At 44.1% G+C, this 20,288-nt stretch overlaps 1 pseudogene; it reads left to right on the top strand.

Annotated features, from left to right (window-relative positions):
• Window positions 1-14,555: 14,555 nt before the first annotated feature.
• Window positions 14,556-15,421, top strand: LOC132651375 (pro-adrenomedullin-like; annotated as a pseudogene).
• The last annotated feature ends 4,867 nt before the right edge of the window (window positions 15,422-20,288 follow it).

The following is a 20,288-nucleotide window of genomic DNA, read 5'->3' as shown; positions in this document are numbered from 1 at the left end:
CTGGAGCTGTTTCTCTGCTTTTCCTAGGCCATCTGTTTCAGCCCATGCCTGGGGAATCTCTGTAGCCACCAGTCAATGTCTTTTTCTGGACTTACCACCTTTTCAGAAAGGCGGCATTCATCTTCCAGTTGAATTGTCAGTACATGAATGGGATCTCCTTTATTGTCTGTCAAATGTGGGCCATCTGGTCTAAAATGGATATGGGCTCCTATCTTAGTTAGAATATCTCGCCCTAACAGCGGGTATGGGCATTCAGGGAGAACTAAGAATGAGTGGTATACCCGGTCCACTCCAACGTCCACCATTCTTCGGGTAATCCATGAGTATTGTTTACATCCAGTGGCTCCTTGGACCGATGATTTCTTCTTTTTTAGCTTCAAAATCTTGTAACAGAACAGAATGCTGGAAGCCAGTGTCCACCAAGAAGTCGACTGGCTTCCCGTCCATCTTAAGGGTTACCCTGGGCTCTGGGTAAGGGGTCAAACTCTTTACCCCCCTAATCACTGTCATCATCCAGGGTTAGGACCTGGGTCTCCAGGGCTTGGGCATTCGGTTTTTCTGGCTTTTTCGTCCTTTTAGGACAATCCTTGATCCAATGTCCTTTCTCCTTGCAATATGCACACTGATCCTTAGACAGAGGGCCTCCTGGAGTCTGGAGGGTCTTAATCTTGACAGCAAGGATTTTGTCAAGGTGAAGGGTGCCCTCGTGTGGCCATTCAACCTGAAAAGTAGGCCACTCTGAGGAACAGAAAGTTTGCCATTTTCCCTTCTTAACTTCAACTGAAATGTTATGTGCCCTATATCTCACCTCTGAGAAATGATCAAGGGTGAGGGATAAGGGTGTAGTCACAGTTTGTCCCATAATAAAGTCGTCTGTCAAGAAAGTCAAAGAGGAAACACAGATAGAGACAAAGAGAACGAGACAGACAATTAGACAAGGACGCCCTTGAGGGTGGTACCACAGAACTCTGATTGAAAGGCTGCCTGGCGGCAGCCATCTCTAACAGGAAATAGATGGGAGGAGGAGCGTCCCAATCCTAGCCTCCCAAACCGGAGCGTCCTCCAGTTCCCAGTCAAGTGATAGTCTGATACGTCTGTCTATCACAATGAATGATCAGATGACTAAAAAAAGGTCTAGATAGGCGCCTAAACAGAAACAGATTGGTAAGACAGAAACAAGCAAAGCAAAACAGAAATTAGACTAACCTGTTTTGAGCTCAACCTCCGAACTCAGTCTGATGAGGGTTGGGGAAGGGGCACGCCCTTTCCTGGTCAAACGCACCAAAAATGTAAGGCCTGGGGTCTCACAGCTCAGGAGTTCAAGATTGCGCCCTTCCCAGAAATCCCCACAGACCACGACTCCATGCAAAAGCAAGAGTTTTTTGTTTGTTTGTTTGTTTGTTTTTTGTTTTTCCAATCGTGATACGGTCACCCCTCCAAAGACAGGAGACGACCCCAAGCATGCAAAGCACAGGATTTTTATACTTAAAAATCTGGCCACTTTTGCTCTATACATTGATTGGTCAGCAAGAATAGCATGAAGATAGTTTACAGCTAGTTGTTTGCAGTTTTTGGCCATTTGTGAGTTTTCTCAAAACAATTCACCCTGCCGTTATTTTTTAAAACCTATCTCAGAGCAGTTCATCCTGCCTTTTGAGAGCTACGTGGCTCTGGCTTTAATTCAAAGATGGGAATAGTCACAGCTGTTTTTTATTTTACAGTTGTTTGCATTCTCAGGTGGTCTCTCAGATGGAGATGAAGAGAGAGAGAGAAGGAGACAGCAGGACATGATAGCGGAAGAGAGAGAAGGGGGCACCCCAACAGAGAAGGGGGAGAGCGCAAGAAGGCAATAGCAAGAGGGCGAGAGGCCAAGAGAGAGACAAAGTGGGCAGGCAGATCCTTTTAAGGAGCAAAGCAACCACACCTGCCCTCCCTGGCAGTCAACACGTAATGACATCACAGGTTGCTAGGAAAGCCAGAAACAGGTGCCTAAATACTAAGAGTTGGCATAGGCCTTTAATCCCAGTACTCTGCCAGGCAGAAGCAGGCCAGTCTCTGTGAGTTCAAGGTCAGGCTGGTCTACAGATCTAGTCCAAGATAGCCAAGGCTAAAAGGAGAAACCCTCTCTCAAAATACCAAAATATTCATATGTATAATTAATATATTCTCACTAAATATAGTAATATAAACCAATATATTTAATAAATATGTTATATATTAATATATACATTTTGTTTTAATCATATGTATATGTTTCAATTTATGTTTTAATCATATAGATATATTATTGAAATAAAAAATCTGAGCCAGGCTTTGTGGCACATATCTCTAATCCTGTCTCTCTAGGAGACACAAGCATGCTGCTGTGTAAGTTCAGTGTCACCCTGGTCTACAAAGCAAGTCCAGGACATGCACGGCTAGAGAGAAACATTGTCTAAAAAAACAGGCTAGATGTGTGGCTAGATATATCTGAAATCACATAGTGTGACAAGGCTATAAGAAAGTCTTACGAGGCATGGTGACACACATCCATAGTCCCAGCACTTGAGAGGCAGATGAAGGTAGGTCTCTGTGAGTTCAAGATCAGCCTGGTTTACAAAGAGAGTCCTGGATTGGCAATGATGCACTGAGATACCATGTCGCAAAAATAAAACATTAAATTAAATTTAAAAAATCAAAGCCTGGATTGTTGGCAAATGCCTCTAATACTAGCACTATGACTGGCAGAAGGAAATGGATCTGTGTTAGTTTAAGGCCTGCCTGGTCTAGAAAGTATGACAGGTCAGTCAAGGCTATACAGAAAATCTCTTTCTCAAAAAACAATATCCTGGGATGTAAACAAAAAAACCTTCTAGTATCTGAAGGTTGTTTCTTTTTTTTAACTTTTAAAAAATTTATGTTTTTGTAAATTACAGTTTATTCACATTGTATCCATGCTGTGGCTCCATCCTTCATCCCCTCCTTTATTCAACCTCCTAACTTCCTCCTATTTCTGTCCTAAAGTCCACTGATATGGGAGGTCCTCCTCCACTTTCATCTGACCCTAGCCTATGAGATCTCATCAGAACTGGCTGCATTGTCCTCTACTGTGGCCTGCTCCCCCATCAAGGGGAGGTGACCAAAGAGCCAGACACTGAGTTCATATCAAAGACAGTTCCTGTTCCCATTACTAGGAAACTCACTTGGAGACTGAGCTGCCATGGAATATATCTGGGCAGGAGTTGAAGAGGTTCAAGGTTATCTCCATGCATGGTCTTTGGTTGGAGTATCAGTCCCAATGCTCTCCTTGTGGAACTCCTGCCCCCTCAAAAGTCTTCCTTAGTCATCAGGGAAATACAAATCAAAATGAACCCAGGATATCACATTACACCTATCCGAACAGAAAAGATCGAAAACTCAAGTGACAACACATGCTGGAGAGGATGTGTGAAAAGGGGAACACTCCTCCATGTCTGGTCGTGATGTAAACTTGTACAACCACTTTGGAAATCAATGTGGTAATTTCTCAGAAAATTAGGAATAGTGCTACCTCCAGATCCAGCTATACCACTCCTAGGTATATATCCAAAATTTGATCAAGTGTACAACAAGGACATTTGCTGGACCATGTTTGTAGCTGCTTTATTTGTAATAGCCAGAAGCTGGAAACAACCCAGGTCCCACTCCATTGAGGAATGGATATAGGAATTGTGGTACTTTTACACATGGGAATACTACTAAGCATTTAAAAATAAGGAAATCATGAAACTGGCAGGCAAATGGTGGGATCTAGAAAAGATCATCCTGAGTGAGGTATCCCAAAAGCAGAAAGACACACAGGGTATTTACTCACTCATAAGTGGGTATTAGACATATAATACAGGATAAACATACTAAAATCTGTACTCCCTAAGAATCTACTAAAAAATTTTTTTTAATCTGTTTTTCATCATAGCCTTGGAGGAAGTAAATTATTTACCATGTTCACTTATAACGTAAAGGAGGAAGTCACCAATTGTGGTTGTGTTCTATATTTTGAAACATTGGAGTAGGTACTGAAGTTTGATGTATGTGTATCAAATCCAATCACAGAAGTTTATTAGGTAAATCTGTTATTCTTTCTGTGGCTGCTGTTGATCTAATGCATTTCCACTTGCTGATAGGTATTTTTCTGCTGAAAAGTATAGAATGGGATTCCCATCATCTATGTGATCCATTGCTTATTTATACCATGTGGTATGTGATCATGCTTTTCAATGAAGGGCCTCTGAGAAAGCATGGTGCTTTTGTTTTTCATTTTCACAAATTCCTTTAAGATGTTTGTTTTCAAGCCTGATTTGGATGTCAGTAATTAGGCAAAGCTGCATTTGAAGTCTTGATTCTCATGTCAGCTTTCTGAGTACACGTCCAAGGGTGGAAGATGTTCCCCCAATGTGTTCTATTTTTACCAACATTAATGTTAAAATGCTTAATAGTGTATATGTATGTATGTATATATGCATAAATATATATGAATATATATATACACACATATATATGTTATTTGAAGTTCCATTCTTCTTATGTTCCCATTAGTTACTACATGACACATAATGTTGAAGTACTGCCTTCTGAGAGAATTATCTAGAGGTGCTGAATAATGTAACAGCAATGATATTTATTTCAAAACAGCATGTTGTGTGTGTATGTGTAATCTGACTATGGGTTCTTAGGCCATGACAAATGTATGAAGACTTGGTGACAGCTTTGTGGGGTTTATTTTAGTCATTGTTATATGTTCAAAGTCATGTTGCCAGTTTTGCTTACCACAGACATTCCCCACTGAGTTCATTGATACTCAAATAAACTTAATTGAAATATTACATCAGTAAAATATTGTCTTCTATCCAGATTATAAACCTATTGTCCTATAAGGATGGAAGAACATGAAATAATAATAATAATAATAATAATAATAATAATAATAATAATAAATGCTATTTACATATTAAAATGATATAATGCTGTCATTTTTTTTTGGAATGTGTTAGTTCATTCTTAGGAGTAAAGACTTATTCATAAAACTGTCTCAGATCTACAAGTGAATGTCAGAGAGTTGTCTCAGTGGGAATAGTTGGTTGTTTCTAAGCCTGATGATTTGAGCTCAATTTCTGGGTAGCCAATATTACTCCTATAGAATTTTTCTAATATTTCTATACTTGGGCCTTTGTATGTACAAATTCACACACCAGCACATACATAAATCATTTTTAAACCTAAATAAGGGCCAGTTCTTTCACTGGTCAAAAGACTCTTTGGGTTTCATGTTGAAAACTCATATATGGGATGTAAACAGATAGTAAACAGCAATAAGTTGTCCTCTCATGGCACATACATACTCAAACATTTTTCAATGGATGAAATTAAAGCAAAGGAGAAAACCCACTTACTGACAACATCAGAAATGATTTTGCAATTGTAAATAAATGTAGAATTTGAAGACTTATTACTGTTCATTAAAAGAAAAAAAATGTTACCTGTGTACATCTTATTTTATCCATTCATTCCTTGATTCAAGAATAAGTCATTAAAAATATCTTAGCTTTGCTCAGAGATGCATCCCTGTCATCGTAGACCTGGGAGTCCATGGAAACCTAATCTTTCTGAGATTATGGTCAGCTTGGTCCACACAATTAGCTCTCTTTTGTGTTTGTTCGTTCATTTATTTGTTTGTTTTTTAGACAAAATTTCCTTGTGTAGTCTTGGCTGTCCTAGATCTACTTTGTAGACCTGGCTGGCCTCAAATTCAAGTCTCTTCTTCCCTGAGTGCTGGGATTACAGGTGTGTGCCACCATGCCCAGCTCCAAAACTGAGTTCTAAAACAGGCATGGCTATGTAGAAATATCATGTATTTAAATGATCCCCCAAAATGTACTTTGTATCTCAAATTATAGGTTTTTTCCCCCTCAGGGATAGTGTCCACAGAGCTGCGTCCTGGTACTGTTCCTGTTCCTGGTCCTGGTCCTGGTCCTGGTCCTCAGAGCCTAGCTCTTGGCCCAGCTGTGGCCCCCAAATTCTGCTGTCAAGCACTGGCCCTGATGGGCTTTTTTTTCTGGGGCTCAATCTATCCCAGTAGACCCCCTGCACACCAACTACACACCTGGCAGCATCTTCTATAAATGAATGCACATGCCCAACTTGCAGAAAACTCTCGACAAAAACAGGCTCCATACCCCTTGGCTAAGCCACCTACTGTGGGCCGATGGGGAGGCCCCATCTCTGAATACATCACTTAAGTTGAGTAAGCAACACCTTTTTAATAATAATAGTATGAAACCAACAACAATAACACAAGAGTGAAAAACAGCAATTTAAAAATGTATAAAATTAAGGGAATCTTTTCTCTAAGGGGAGCAGGCGCAAGGTGCAGTTCAGCCGGCAATTGTACCAACTATAGGTCTACCTCGGGCAGCGAGGACAGGGGATTGGGTGCCCCCAAGTGCACTACAGTGGAGAAAACAGTAGCTCATCAGCCAAGTCCACAAGGACCTGTGCATCCTCTGATACTAAAGCCAGAGGTTTCACTGGTCCAGCTTCTGGCAAGACTGGGGATCCTGCAGCCATGGGATCCAAGAGCTCAGCATCCTCTTGGGGCTTAGCATCTGCCCCCAAAGCCAGGCTCCGTTTCTCCTGTGCCACCAAGGTGTCTTGCATGGGCAGCTCTGCAGTTGAGGTCCCAAGTAGCCCTGGATCTGAGCAAAAAAAGGGGTGAGCCATCATCTGGGATAAGGGAGCAGCCTGAAGGCACGCAGAATGGGGTGAGCTAACCCAAGATGGCCTCTCCATGCCAGAGAAGGCACAGTCCCCTCTCCTACCTGCAGGACAGTCAATTTGACAGTCTTCCTCCTCTGCTTCCTTGGCCAGAGCTTCAGGACACTTCCCCTGTGGGACACGGGGTTTGAATCAGCTGCTACCTCACTAGGCGCCTCCCTCCGGTCCTCATCCTCCTCCTAATTCTCCTCCTCCTTCTCAGGCTTCAGCTTATCTAGGGCTTATCCATTACCCGGAGGATCTCCCCAGATTGGCAGTCCAGCTCTGCAGTGGGCACATGGATCCTGGCATAGTCCAGCAGCCGTCTCATGATGGCAAGGTCCGGGGGCCCCAGAGAAATCCTGGGAGAATTTCTGCAGCCACTGGGACAAGAACGAGAAGATGGCACTGTGGGTGAGAGCAGGGCAAAGGGACACTGTGTCGGGAGTCTGGCCTCTCTTTGGAACTGTGGGGGGGCATTGGTATCCCCCAGGACCTTTCCTTTTTTGTCTCTCCCTCTGCTGATCAAAACCTAGGAGCCCAGTGGGAAACCTCTGTCCTCTACCAGCAGGTTAGGTCGTGAGGACAGTCCCTAGGTAGAGAACCCCAAAGGTGAGGCTCCTGGCCAAAATTGGCCCTCCACCCTGGCCTTAAACGCCCCTTCCTGCTCACCTCCCCCTCCACCCCAAGCCTACTCATGTCTTTGTCTGCTTTTCCGCCTGAAGGATCTATACCTGTGACAGTTCACGGGGGTGATACCCCTACTGCCCCGTGTCCCCAAGCCACCCAGACATCTAGAAGGAACTATTAGAATCTTCCCAGGGATGGGTGTGGGGGTGCTAGGGGCTCCATCCATAACAAACACCGCAAATGGGGTCCAGAATCCTTTACACAAACGGGGAAAGGTCGCTCAGGGCATGAGAAAGGGTGGTGTGTGAGATTCCCTGGGGAAGGTGAATGGCACCTGTGAGAGCCCCACCCTGCCACAATCACCCATGTTTGGCCATGTCACTTTAAGGGGTCTGGCCTGGGACTCAGGCTGCTGGGACTCACACGTCCGGTTCTGTGAGGGCACAGGGCATTGGCCCTGGGAAACAGCAGGAGAAGATCTGAGAGCTGGCTAGATCCCTGGTGGAACCACTCTCCTGCCTTTTCAGCATCAGGTCCAGAACCAACCAGATGGTGGCAATCTTTGGATAAAGGGCCAGAAGGTGGGCAAATAGGGAATCATCTGCTTCAGATAGTCCATGTGATCATTGCTGAGCATGAGGATGCCATGAAGGAAGGCTCACTACCTTTCGCTATGAGGAAGGACCAGGGCAGGAGGGAGGCTTTAAGTGTGCAAACCCCGAGGGGCACCAATGACCACTTTCCCTACACCTAAGCGGGAAGCAGGCATGAAAAGCGTTCCTCAGTGTCCCAACAGGAACACTCTTCCAGGCTGCGATCGCGGTGGATGGGGGGTGGGGTGGACCAGAAAGCTTCCCTGCTGCAGGACAGCCCTGGTTACCTTGGTCTCCCAGTGGGGAACAGGCCAGAAATGTGTCAGGGAGCGCACCACATGTCTCCAGCAGCGGCACAGGCGACCACCGCTGTCTTCTTTGAGACCTGAGCCCGTGGAGGTCTGGAAGCAGAAGAGACTCATCTCTCCAGCTCCTTTGGACCGGCTGGTCTGTCCAGGCTGCTGTTGCTGCTGCTGGCCTCCCGTTACCTGGCAACCAGGGTTCCGAGTTCCATCCGGAACCGGGCTGAGGAAGCGTGGTCACTTCCTGGAGTCACCCTGACAGAGCCTCCCCATCCTGGGCTCTCCCTGGGGACCACCAGCCCTGCAAGCTCTGCTGATTAAACCATCAACAGTTCCAGAGAGAAATGATGGAGAAGTTGCCTCCCGTCACCACTAGAGGGCATAGAGGCACATGAGAGGGTGCAAGGATGAAAAGAACAGCAGCAGCAGAGAGGGATGGCTACCATCCCTCTTTAATCTTTTATTATTATTATTATTATTATTATTATTATTATTATTATTATTATCATTCCTTTCTTCTTCCCTAGTATACTGCAAACAAATTCACCTTCTTTCATCTCCCCTACTGAACTAAAATGTTCTCATCTCTCAGCCTTTGAGAGTATGTAAGTTCTTTATCTTTTCTGGGGTGTTAGGTACCTCTTGCTTTCCGTTAGGTTTCATAGTAGAATTTATAGTGATGTATACATTTCTATGCATGGTCTATAGGTTTGATTATGGTGGATTAACCCACAAGGCTGTAAGCTTATAGAGAAAGAATGGTGTTTTCATGAATCATTTTCTGTGTGTTCAGAATTTAGCACAGTATTGGGTACCTAATTCACAATAACTATCTGTGGAAGGACAAATAACCTTTTAATCAGTAAATTCCTTTAATAAAGTCTTCATAATCTGATAGTAATACAGAATTCCCACCTCAAGGATGGGAGCATATAGCATTTTATTTGTTAATGCCAGCCATTGGGCCACCTGTAAAAATCATTTCCTAAATTCTTTTTCCTGAATTCTTGTTCTGTTACTGCTGTTACTAGGACAGCCTCCTCTATGCCTGTTGCCTTCTCTGTGTTCTCTTTAATTTATCCCATAACAAGATACTTCCTTTAAGCTTTAGTGAGCTTTAGCATCTGGCTTCATTATATCCAAAGACTATTTGTTTCTGCCTGTTTTGTACAGAAGGCAGGAATACAACTCAGAGGTAGAACATTTGCTTCACATATAGGAGGTAAGGAAGGAGGAGGAAGGGGAGGAGAAAAAAAGGAGCAGGAGAAGCGAAACATTGTTTTTCTTTATGCAGATGCACTTCCTTCAATACAGGGGTTAACAGTCTTCTTGTCTCTGCATTCCAAATAAGGTAGAAATTCCAGATACAGCAACAGTGATACTTATTTGGTGTTAGTTTTTAACCTGGTCCTTCTCCTGACATTTACTTTGTAACTGCTTTATATGTATTTGGTTTTATGTACATGTTCATTTTCTGGGAAGAATAATTTTTTTTCATTAGGTTTTATGAGAAGTCATATCCTCAGAAAGTGTCCTGAGCTTTTAATCCTACCATACTTATCCCTAGGAGACCATATCTTCAAAGGTGATTATATCCTCTTTGTACATCATTTGATGTTATGACTTCAGGATGCATCTCAAACCTTGTTTTCAAGAGAATGTTATAAACAAGTCTTAAACTTAACAGACATTTGTGCCTCATGAAAAAATTTTCATCATAAAATGTCCTGTCTGAAAAGAAGATCTGAGAACATTGTAAAATGCACTCTGTTACTTTCATTTTAGTCATTAACATTATTAGTACTATTTACAGTTTTTCATTATTTTGTTAGAGACCCAAATATGATGACTCTGGTGTAAGAGACTGTGTACACACTGTTAACTAAAAAAAAATAAAACCACACATTCAAAACAAGTAAAACCTCCAAATATTGATAAGAATTAGGTTTAGATTTAGTGCCCAAAAATAATTCAGTTGAAATGTGGGAAAGATATTGAAAGACAATTATTCAGCAAGCGTTTAGAGTATATATGTAAATATGATGAAAGGATGTACACATAAACACAACCTAAGAATATAATATAGGATAAACCTACTAAAATCTGTACATCTAAAGAAACTAATCAAGAGGGAGGACCCTGACTAAAATGCTCAATCCCTATCCCGAAAGGCAAAGAGGATGGACATTAGAAGAAGAAGAAAACAAGAAACAAGTTAGGAACCTGCCACAGAGGGCCTCTAAAAGGCTCTGCCCTGCAGACTATCAAAGCAGATGCTGAGTCTTATGGCCAAATGTTGGGCAGAGTGCATGAAATCTTATGAAAGAAGTGGGAAATAGTAAGATCTGGAGAGGACAGGAACTCCACAAGGAGAGCAACAGAACCAGAAAATTTGAACACAGGTTTCTTTCCAGAGACTCATACTCCAACCAAGTACCATCCATGGAGATAACCTAGAACCCCTGCACAGATGTAGCCCATGATAGTTTAGTCCAAGTGGGTTACATAGTAATGGGAAGAGGGACTGCCTCTGACATAAACTTATTGGCCTGCTCTTTGATCACCTCCCCTGATGGAGGAGCAGCCTTACCAGGCCACAGAAGAAGACAATACAGCCACTCCTGATGAGATATGATAGACTAAGATCAGAAGGAAAGAGAGGGGAACCTCCCCTATCAATGGGCTTGGGAAGGAGCATGCATGAAGAAGGAGAAAGGAAGGTGGAATTAGGAGGGGAGAGGGGTTATAGGAAGATACAAAGTGAATAAAGTGTAGTTAATAAAAGTTAAAAAAATAAAAAATATTTAACATAAAAAAATAAATAATAAAAAAATTCTTGAGCACACACACAAAAGGTGGAATTTCATTAAGCAGGATATTTTTTTTTCCTTTTTGTTTTCTTGCCAGGAAAAGTTTGAATATGTTTCTCCCCTCTCCTTTTTTTTGTTCCTGTCCCCTTCCACTCCTGCCTTCCTTGCTCAGTGTGAATTTACAAACATTGCACTTGAATGGATGCAATTCTGATTCTGCGAAAGCATTGCCAAAAGGACCCCTGAAGCCTCACTTCTAAACCTTGAACCCCAAATGCATTCTAGCTATTTTTTTTTCTTGCACTGGTGATGCAACTCATTTTCTGGGGGGGGGTAGATATCCAGACATGGTGAATTCCTCATCTACCCCTCCCCTTTCCCCATGCTTATGTCCTTTAGCACTTTGGGAAGCACATTGACAGAGGTTCCCCACCCATGCAAACCACAATCATACATGTGCTTTCTAAGATTTTCTAACAATTTTTTTCTAGTTTCCAGTCTGTTATCTTGCCTAAAAAATAATCAGCTTGGTTCTCAGGTGACAATCTCTTAAGTGCAGCCAGGCTAATAAGGCAAGTGTCAAAGCACTCAGATGGGTATTCTTCGCACATTGCCAGTAAACTGGCACAGACCCAGGAGCCCAGCGGAGTCAAGCCTTCCCCATTTGGGTTCAGTTCACTTCCTTATTGAAGCCACCTAAGGCTCAAAAAAAAGTTTGAGGGATTGAAGGTGTAGCTCAGTTGATAAGAGGCAGAGCAGAAGGATCAGACATTCAAGGTCATCTTATAGCTCTTTAGTTTCAGGCCAGACTAGGCTACAGAGAACCCTATCCAAATAATAATAATATTAATAACCACAATACGTTTTATCTAAGAGCATATTTGGCGATCATTGTTCGAAGCCAGAGCTAACCTCAAGTCACCTACTTTCCTCAGAGAGGAAGCAAGGAGGCAACGAGGTCCGGCCTGGCAGGACTTTCTGCACATAGAACCCTCAAGATTGGTAGAGGCTGGAGAGAGGAGTTCAGCTTATGAGACATATCCTGGCTGTGAGCCAACATCTGGCTGTCCTTGACTTGTATAGACTGGCCCAGGGAAATGAAAGTAAGACCTGATGTGGCTCAGGCCCAGATGGAAATTCATGACAGGTAGGTCACATCCTCAGAGAGACTGACAGAGGGTGCATTGACAGTTAATCCAGCGATGAAGTGAAAGGAAGGGCGAAGAAAGGACAGAAGCCAGACAATCTATAGTGAAGATGGTGCAGACAAACCACCACCTTAGTGGGGCTGCTGCATTGACTGTCATGGGACCCAGAAGGCCCTAACGAGGGCCAGTTCATCAAGATGTAGCCCTTTCTATATCCATATCTCAAGCCCTACCAGAAGCAGAACCTGGAATCTGTCCCCTGCCCCAGGTGGAACTCAGAACTCCTCTTCTAGGAAGATTCCCAGAATAAGTAACCTCAGTGCAGCCATTTATCCCCTTGGTTCAAAGTTCATGGTTTATTCTGGAGAGTGATAACTGGGCTGAGCCAGCAGTGCTCAACCCAGGCCTTGCTTTGAGCAATGTCCATGGGACACAGTGGCCAACTGGCTTTGTGTGTGGTCTCAGATCTGGTAGGAATGTTGGAGATCTGCTGGCCAGGATATGAATCAGACAGAGCTTATCTGTGTCCAGATCACTAAGACTTGAGGCTAGCAGCTGGGTAGATCATATCTTTAACTTCAGGGACCTTCTAGGAAACTTGCCTGCAGAGCTATGCCTTGTTTCCCTATTTGGCTCTAGAAGGGAAGAAAGTGAACTCAAGGATCCATGAAGATTACAAATCAGAGGCAAAAGTGTTTGAGCTGATTCATCATGAATTAGCACATACCTCTGGGTGGGGGCAAGAATTTTCTTCTTCACCCTTGATGAGAATGTTGACCCCAGCCAGAAAAAATACAGCCCTCTCACCCACAGCGCTGTCTTTCAAGTTTGGGCTCTAAAGCTTCCCACCTTTAGTATGACTGGGCAATATACTTCCAATCTTTGAACTTTACTTTGATACATGAGAACCCCAGTTCGGGAGCATGTATAAGATCAAAAGAGACAGCAAGAAGCACACATGTAGTACTAGTGTTCTCCCTGTCAGTCAATCCTTATGTTTGCAAATGGGTGAATGAAGGTAGGCCAATTCTCAGGTCACAGCCTTATAAGGATATAGCATTATGAGGAAAACAGAACTATCTGTCTTCCTAATTTTGGCTATTCCTGTATTTCCAAATAGGAATGTGAGTTCTCAATCTTCAGATAACTACCCTCTCCAAACCCTAATTTTCAATTCAGCTGTTTCCAGCTTTGCCCTTATTATGAAATCTTGCTAGCCAGGACCTAACCCTTCCAGGTATACTCTGCATGAAGAGGTAGGGATCAAGGCTCAGCCAGGTGCTAAGCTGGCAGGGGGCAAGGCCCATTTGAGGCCACAGCTCCCCAAGCCTAAGGTCTAGGTTAGCCACGTGTCCCGCCTGTCCCCCAGTTCTTGCAGCTCTATCCTGAAAGCGCAGACCAGCACCCTGGGGTGTAGTCTCTCAAGGAAAAGGATTCCTCTAACCCAAATTGTTCTGGCTTTCTTTTCCTTCTCACTGCATGAGCCCTAAGCCAGGAAATAGGGCAGCGGAAGTCCTGCACCAGTCTAATCTCTCGACACCGATCTCCGAGATGCCTGGCCACAAGGGACCTCTACCCTTACCCCTATACCCACAGGCAAGCTTCTGGGCAGGCCTTATCTTAGAAGCCAGAACGCTGGAGGAAAGAGAAGCCTCCAGGGCAGAGCAGGCCCTGACAGCCCCTTAGTGTATAAAATGCTGGGGCTGGCTTTGGCTGTTCAGTGGTTTATTGGGGACACTAGGCAGGAGAGCTCCAGCGTTACCGCTCCTGGTGTCTCATCGCAGTGAGTCTTGGACTTGGGGGTTTTGCCAGGTTCAGCCAGACATCTCAAACTTTCTCCTATTGCTTGACAACTTACTCCTTCAGCAGATAGGGACCACTGTTCTCCAGCGTGTTGGGGAGTGGGGTGTGGCTTTGCCAAATCCCCAAAGCTTGGAGACCTGGACAAGTGGATCCCACAGGGATCCACTGTAGAGCACACCTCATGTCCCAGGTCTAACTCATGCACCCTGCTCTATCTCACCTGAAATCTGTGGGCCAGGATCCTAGGACTTGAGTTGGAGACCTCTGGAAGCCTGGCACTCTGGCTTCCTTTGCTTTGCTTGTCACCAACCTGACCAGCCCAAAAGCCTCTGGGTGCCTCTCTGCTCCAAGAAGAGAAAATCAGCAGAACCAGGCAGAGCGCCGCCAAGATGCTCCCCCTCCTGCCACTGCCCTTCCTTCTGCTCCAGGGCTGTGCAGCTGGCCCGTTTGAAAACCCTCAGCTTCTTACTCCTTTCCAGGGTATCTGAGCATCTGCACAGAATGAAGCTGGTTTCCATCATCCTGATGTTTCTGGGTTCACTCGCCTTTCTAGGCGTGGATGCTGCACAGCCAGAGGATGTGTCCTTGCAGTGAGTTTGGGGCAGTGCTTTCTTCAGTCCTAATACATGGCAGTCATGGAACAATGAGTGATGGCCTGGAGGGGTTAGAAGGAAGTGGAGATGGGAGCTGGCCGGGACATCACTTGAACTCTAGCCAAACACACCTGCTTGTGTTTTCTAGGTGGGATAAGCTGGCACTAAGTAGTGGAGAGATGGAACTGCAGGCATCCAGCAGCGATTCCTCAGAACTCACTGGTGGGGAGACAGTTCCTATGGAGACTTTTGTTCTGGACCAGGAGAAGGAGAGCACATCTAAAACTCCACAAGCCAGGTAACTACACCCTCTGCAGAGGATGTGCCCTTTCGACTACCCAGGCCCCGGGAGGATTGTCCAGGCCAGACTGCAGCTCTGGTGGAGGGAGCAGGTCCCAGGTCCCTCAGGTTCTGTTTGGCCCTGGTCCGAGGTGCTTAGGGCCAAAGCCCTGGTTGGTTAAGTTTCAAGTGTCCTTCCTTCTCTGCAGCACTCCAAGCTCAGCCCACTTTCGAGTCAAACGCTACCGCAAGATGATGAACCCTGGCTCCCACAACTCTCGATGCCGCTTTGGGACCTGCATGTTGCAGAAATTGGCCCAACAGATCTACCAGTTGACAGACAAAAGGAAGGACCCTGTTGCCCCCAAAAACAAGATCGGCCCTCAAGGCTATGGCCGTTGATGCCGGCGTTCCCTGCCGGAGGTCCTCCAGGCCCCGTCTGTGATGTCCTCCCAAGAGCAGACACAGGCAACCGCAGCCTCCGGGACCCACTGAGTCATCCCTAAGCGCTTTAGGATTTAGTTAAGGGTGGCAGCATTGAACAGTTGGGGTACTTTCCCTTTGGCACCTGCTTTGCACCAGGGAGGACTGAGACAAACCTGCAGAGATCTGCCTGGCTGCCCCTAACGGAGGTAGAGGAACCCAAGATCAAGCCAGGCTCACCACACACACTGAGAAGTACAGACTGTTACTCTTCGGGCAGGGTTCTGAGCCGCTGCCTAGCCTGCTCACAAACTGGTTTCTCACGGGGAAAATAAGCCTCATTACTACTTGAACTTTCCAAAACCCAGTGAGTAAAAGTGCAATGCTTGTTATACAAAAGTAACTGTCATATTTAAGTTTGTTTGTATCAAGAGGTGCTTTTCTTATAACTTCAAATATGTAGAGATATTTTTGTACATTATATATTGCATTAAGGGCATTTTAAAGGAAATTATATTGTCACCATCCCCTACTTTAAGAAGTGAAGGTCTCAGCGAGCTATAAGGTTGTTTGGTTGAGTATGTGTGAGTGTGTGTGTGTGTAAAGAGGAGAGCGCCTGATTACCACCTGTGGAAGAAGAAAAGACATTATGTCTCTTATAATCTATTTACTTAAAATATGTGACCTGGGAAAAAGCAAACCAATAAACTGTCTCAATGCTGATTCATTTTCAGTTCATGCATCTAAGGAAGGGTGGTCTTGGTTTGGGTTGGCCTGTGGGTGCTGGTGTCTTGCTTCTTGTTTTGGGAAGACAGAACTTCAGTGTGGGTGTAAGCCAACATTTCTTTACACGGCTTTATCTGTCACGAGTTCTGTTGTCCATATGGGTGTACACAGCGCGTGTCCTGGGTTCACCACCTTGCGTGGCGGCCAGACCAGGAGAGATAGGGTGAGCCCCAGTAGGTAGGCAAGCATGGGCTTCTCAGATTGCCCAATACACTCCCAATTTTATGGGGGTTGCTCACCGAACCTGAGCTAAGGCATTCTTTGGAGACTTTCTAAGTAGAGAGTTTATGCTGCAGCTGCAGGTATTAAATAGCTACTCAGGCAAAGCCAGCAAAATGTTCTCAAGTCTCTGAGAAACTCTCAGCTAGGAGCCCAAGTCCTCACTAGACCCTAGCATCCATGAGTGGGGCTGTATCACCCTCTGCTGTTTGTCACACATGGTCCCTGAGAGTGGTGGACAGTTTAATAAGTGCAGTTTAATAAGTTCTCCTATGTGGGAGTCAGCACATAGCCTTAATGAAAGAAGAAAGAAAGAAAAAAAAAAGCAGTTTGCAGATGCCAACTGCCCCCCCCCCCCCGCAACTGCATGATGGCTTGCTGTGCCAGGATAGTTACTGGATGCCCTCATGCTGTGCAGCGAGCAGCTGCTGGCCAGAGACCAAAAGACAGACAGACAGACGTGCAGCCAGAATTGTGCGCCTCTGAGGGCCTGAGACCTTCAATGTTCCTTCTCCCCCTCCAGGCACCTCTTCCTTTCTCTTTCCCAAGTCTTTTTCATGCTCCCTTCCCTTGCCTCTCTCTCCCTTTCCTTTGTCCTTGCTTTCTGTCACCTCCAGAGCAGGTGAGGAGTGCTAGATTCTAAGCTTGAAGGCCAGGTGGCGCCATATACATGCCTACGTAGTAGGCTGTGTATTGTCTTGATCAGCCAATCCTGGAAGATCAATTATTGTGCTTTCCTGAAAGATTTACTGGCCATTTGAACACTCTGAGTTGCTTGTGTCTCTAGCTAGTATAGAATATCTGGAAGCTCTTTGGTTTGAAGGATGGAAGTGTCTGAGAATGGCATTAAAGAGTCTAGCTAAGGGGCAGGATCTTTTCTTCCTTGCAGAAGAAGAGAATTATACACAATGAAAATAACTGGGCCTGGGTCTGAGTCTACACACAACCTGATAGAGGCAGCTCATGCTTCAGAAGAAAGTAGCCTACATAGCATGTAGAATGTCCCCACAAGGCTTCAATTGTTGACCCCTTGATATAGGTAGTATCAGTCCCATCCAGTTCCATGCCCTATTTGATCTTAACAATTTCATGAGGCTCCCAGTGAGAGAAGATCATAAATTCAGCAACAGACCATCCTGGCCCCAAGTACTTCTTGCTAAGCAGTAACTCAGAACTGTGCCAGGCACTGAAGAGGCACAAGGCATGTATGCAAGAAGAAATGACTAGAAGCTCCAATCCTGTGCCAGTGGGTTCACGGTGGTCTGAAGGGCCTATGGAAACTGACAAGAGCAAAGACTACTTTGGCCTCATTGACAGTGGCCCAAGCCTCTCACTCATTTCCAAAGTTTGTCCCATAGCCACAGAGACATCCAGCCAAAACCTCACTCTGGCAGAACTTCAACTTACCAGACAAAGTTGCCAAAGACAGGTTGGGCACCAGCTTAGGGGCAGCTGCAAGCAGCGAACAGGCATCTAGCCTTCATCTGAGGGATTCTTATGACTTCAGGGAATTCAAGGCAAGTATAAGCACTGTGGTTCAGCTGCTCAACTAAAGTCTTTCCCATTGCTAAACCTGTGACTTGAGACATTTCGGAGGAGACAGAGACCCTCTTATGACCAGCCTGGTACAGTATTTGGGATTAACTAAAGGTCATCACAAAGCCTTGGACCCTACTCTGGAAGATGTTCAACTGACTTTATGGATATATATCCATCTCTATACAACAGCATTTTCATTTCCTGCATGGATTATCATTAGATGAAAACATCACAATTTGTTTAACTGTTCCTGTCTGCTGTTACACAATATAATTTCCTTTATTTTTCCCACTAAAAATGTTTCTTTTGCATTTATTTTTGGGTCATTTTATGACTTATTTAGGATAAATAATTGGAAGCAAAATGTTGGCAGCGTGAGGGGGGCAGAAGTAGGAGGATCTCTATGAATTCTAGGCTAGTTTGATCTACATAGCAAGTCCCAAGCCAGCCAAAGTTACATAGAGAGACCTTACTTGAAAGAAAGAAAGAAAGAAAGAAAGAAAGAAAGAAAGAAAGAAAGAAAGAAAGAAAGAAAGAAAAGACTATGATTTGGGCTTGTGGGTGTGGGCATACAGGTGGGGGCAGAAGACAGCTGTTGGGAGTTTGTTCTCTCCTTCCGATGTAGGCTGGGGGTCAGTGGGGAGAGTGCAGGAGGTCAGTCCTGTGCAGAGCTTCTGCCCACTGACCCACCTCACAGGCCCTTATGGTTCTCATACTGTCCTTTATATCTTGAGTACTTAAAAAATCCTTAATTTATTATCTTGTTCTAATAACATGGTTATAATTGTCAGCTGAATCTTCTTCATGCTTCATTTCCTACTATAATCTGAACTTTCTGGTTCATTTTATTAAAGCTTGTTCTGTGTTGTCTGTGTGGACTGGACAGAGGTGAGTCACTCCAGAGAGGCTGTTTGCTTCTTTTTGACTGGTGTGTGTGTGTGTAAAATATAAAATGACTTTTTCCTTCTATGGAGATCAGACAATGTCTTGATCCAAATATTTCCTATTGTATGGAACACTAACATTCAGCCTGTGTCTTGCCTCAAATGGTTCTATTTGTAAATAGCAGTAGGATACATTTTGAGTGCAAAAGCTTAAACAGAATGACTCCATGTCTTGTTTGTGTAAGTAAACAACTGGCACAGAGAATGAAGCAAAAACTTATAAATAACACACACAGCAAATACTAGCACCTATGAAGTTATCAAAGTAAATTGGGAACACATGGATATATCAAAACCCTGTCAGAATAAAATAAAATAAAACAGGCTTGTGAGTATACCAAACACACAAGACCAACAAAGGATGCAAACCTTCAATTGGTTCATGTAAAAAGAGGAACTCCTTGCCCTGGGGAATGGCACTCATCAACCTGTCCTTAGACCATCAGGTATGCATGTCTTCAAGGCGCACCTGAATGCCTGATTCCTTCCCCAGGGCTTCTGCTCTGTGCTGGATCAGCTTTGTGACTGTAGTGACACCAGCTCTTTGCAATAACTCTGGGCTCTTTCACTAAGGTCATTGGAGTCCTGTTATCCTTTTAACCCTTTATTTACAATTCTGTAACATTAAATATATGTGTGTATGAGAAGTGTAATGTGTGGTCTGAGAGTTAAGATTAATAATTGTGGTTGGAATAAAAGACTTGTGTTTGCCCTTTTAAGGCTTTGGCTACCGAGTGATATCTGTAATACTTGGTGATATAACACCAAGGGAACTGATATAGCTGTTAATTTGTTAATTCAATAATTAAAAGCATCCATCTGTATGTATGTATATATGTGTGTATGTATATATGAGTCGCTATGAAGGGCTGGCTTGCTTGGAACTCAAAGCAATAGCCTGCCTTTGAATCCCCACTGCTGGGATAAAGGAACTACAAACTGGCTCAGGTATAATTCTGACATAGCTCCCTTCTGCCACCTTCATAATTTACATCTTCAATGGTCTATATGCAGTCTTTTTCTGCCTTAATATCTTAGAACATCCACTTTTTAAAATAATGTCATGTTTTGTTTGTTTGTTTGTTTGTTTATTCTTTAAACATTTTAATGTAAAGGAATTTATTTTTGCTTATGATGAGAGGCAGGGATTTCTCTCTCCAAACTGCCAGCCAGTTGTTTAGCATGCATATGAAATAAGATGCACACAGCCTTGCAAGCTGCTTTCTTCAGTCTCCACAAAGAAATCTGAAGTTCTCTGGGGTGACAATGGGGAGAAAGCTAGCCAGGCTCTGTCTTCTACTTCCAGGAAAACAGCTCCACTCCTTTTCTGTTTTATATGTTGGGGCTTCATGTCAGGTTTACATCTTCTTGTAAATGGGTGCTATGATAACTTCTCCAACAGTAAATAGTTGAATGTTTCTGTTCCTCTCGTTCTCTTCTGTTGCTCAGTT

This window comes from Meriones unguiculatus (assembly GCF_030254825.1).
Source record: "Meriones unguiculatus strain TT.TT164.6M chromosome 13 unlocalized genomic scaffold, Bangor_MerUng_6.1 Chr13_unordered_Scaffold_55, whole genome shotgun sequence".
NCBI classification, from domain to species: domain Eukaryota; kingdom Metazoa; phylum Chordata; class Mammalia; order Rodentia; family Muridae; genus Meriones; species Meriones unguiculatus.
This window is presented reverse-complemented; position numbering and strand designations above follow the sequence as displayed.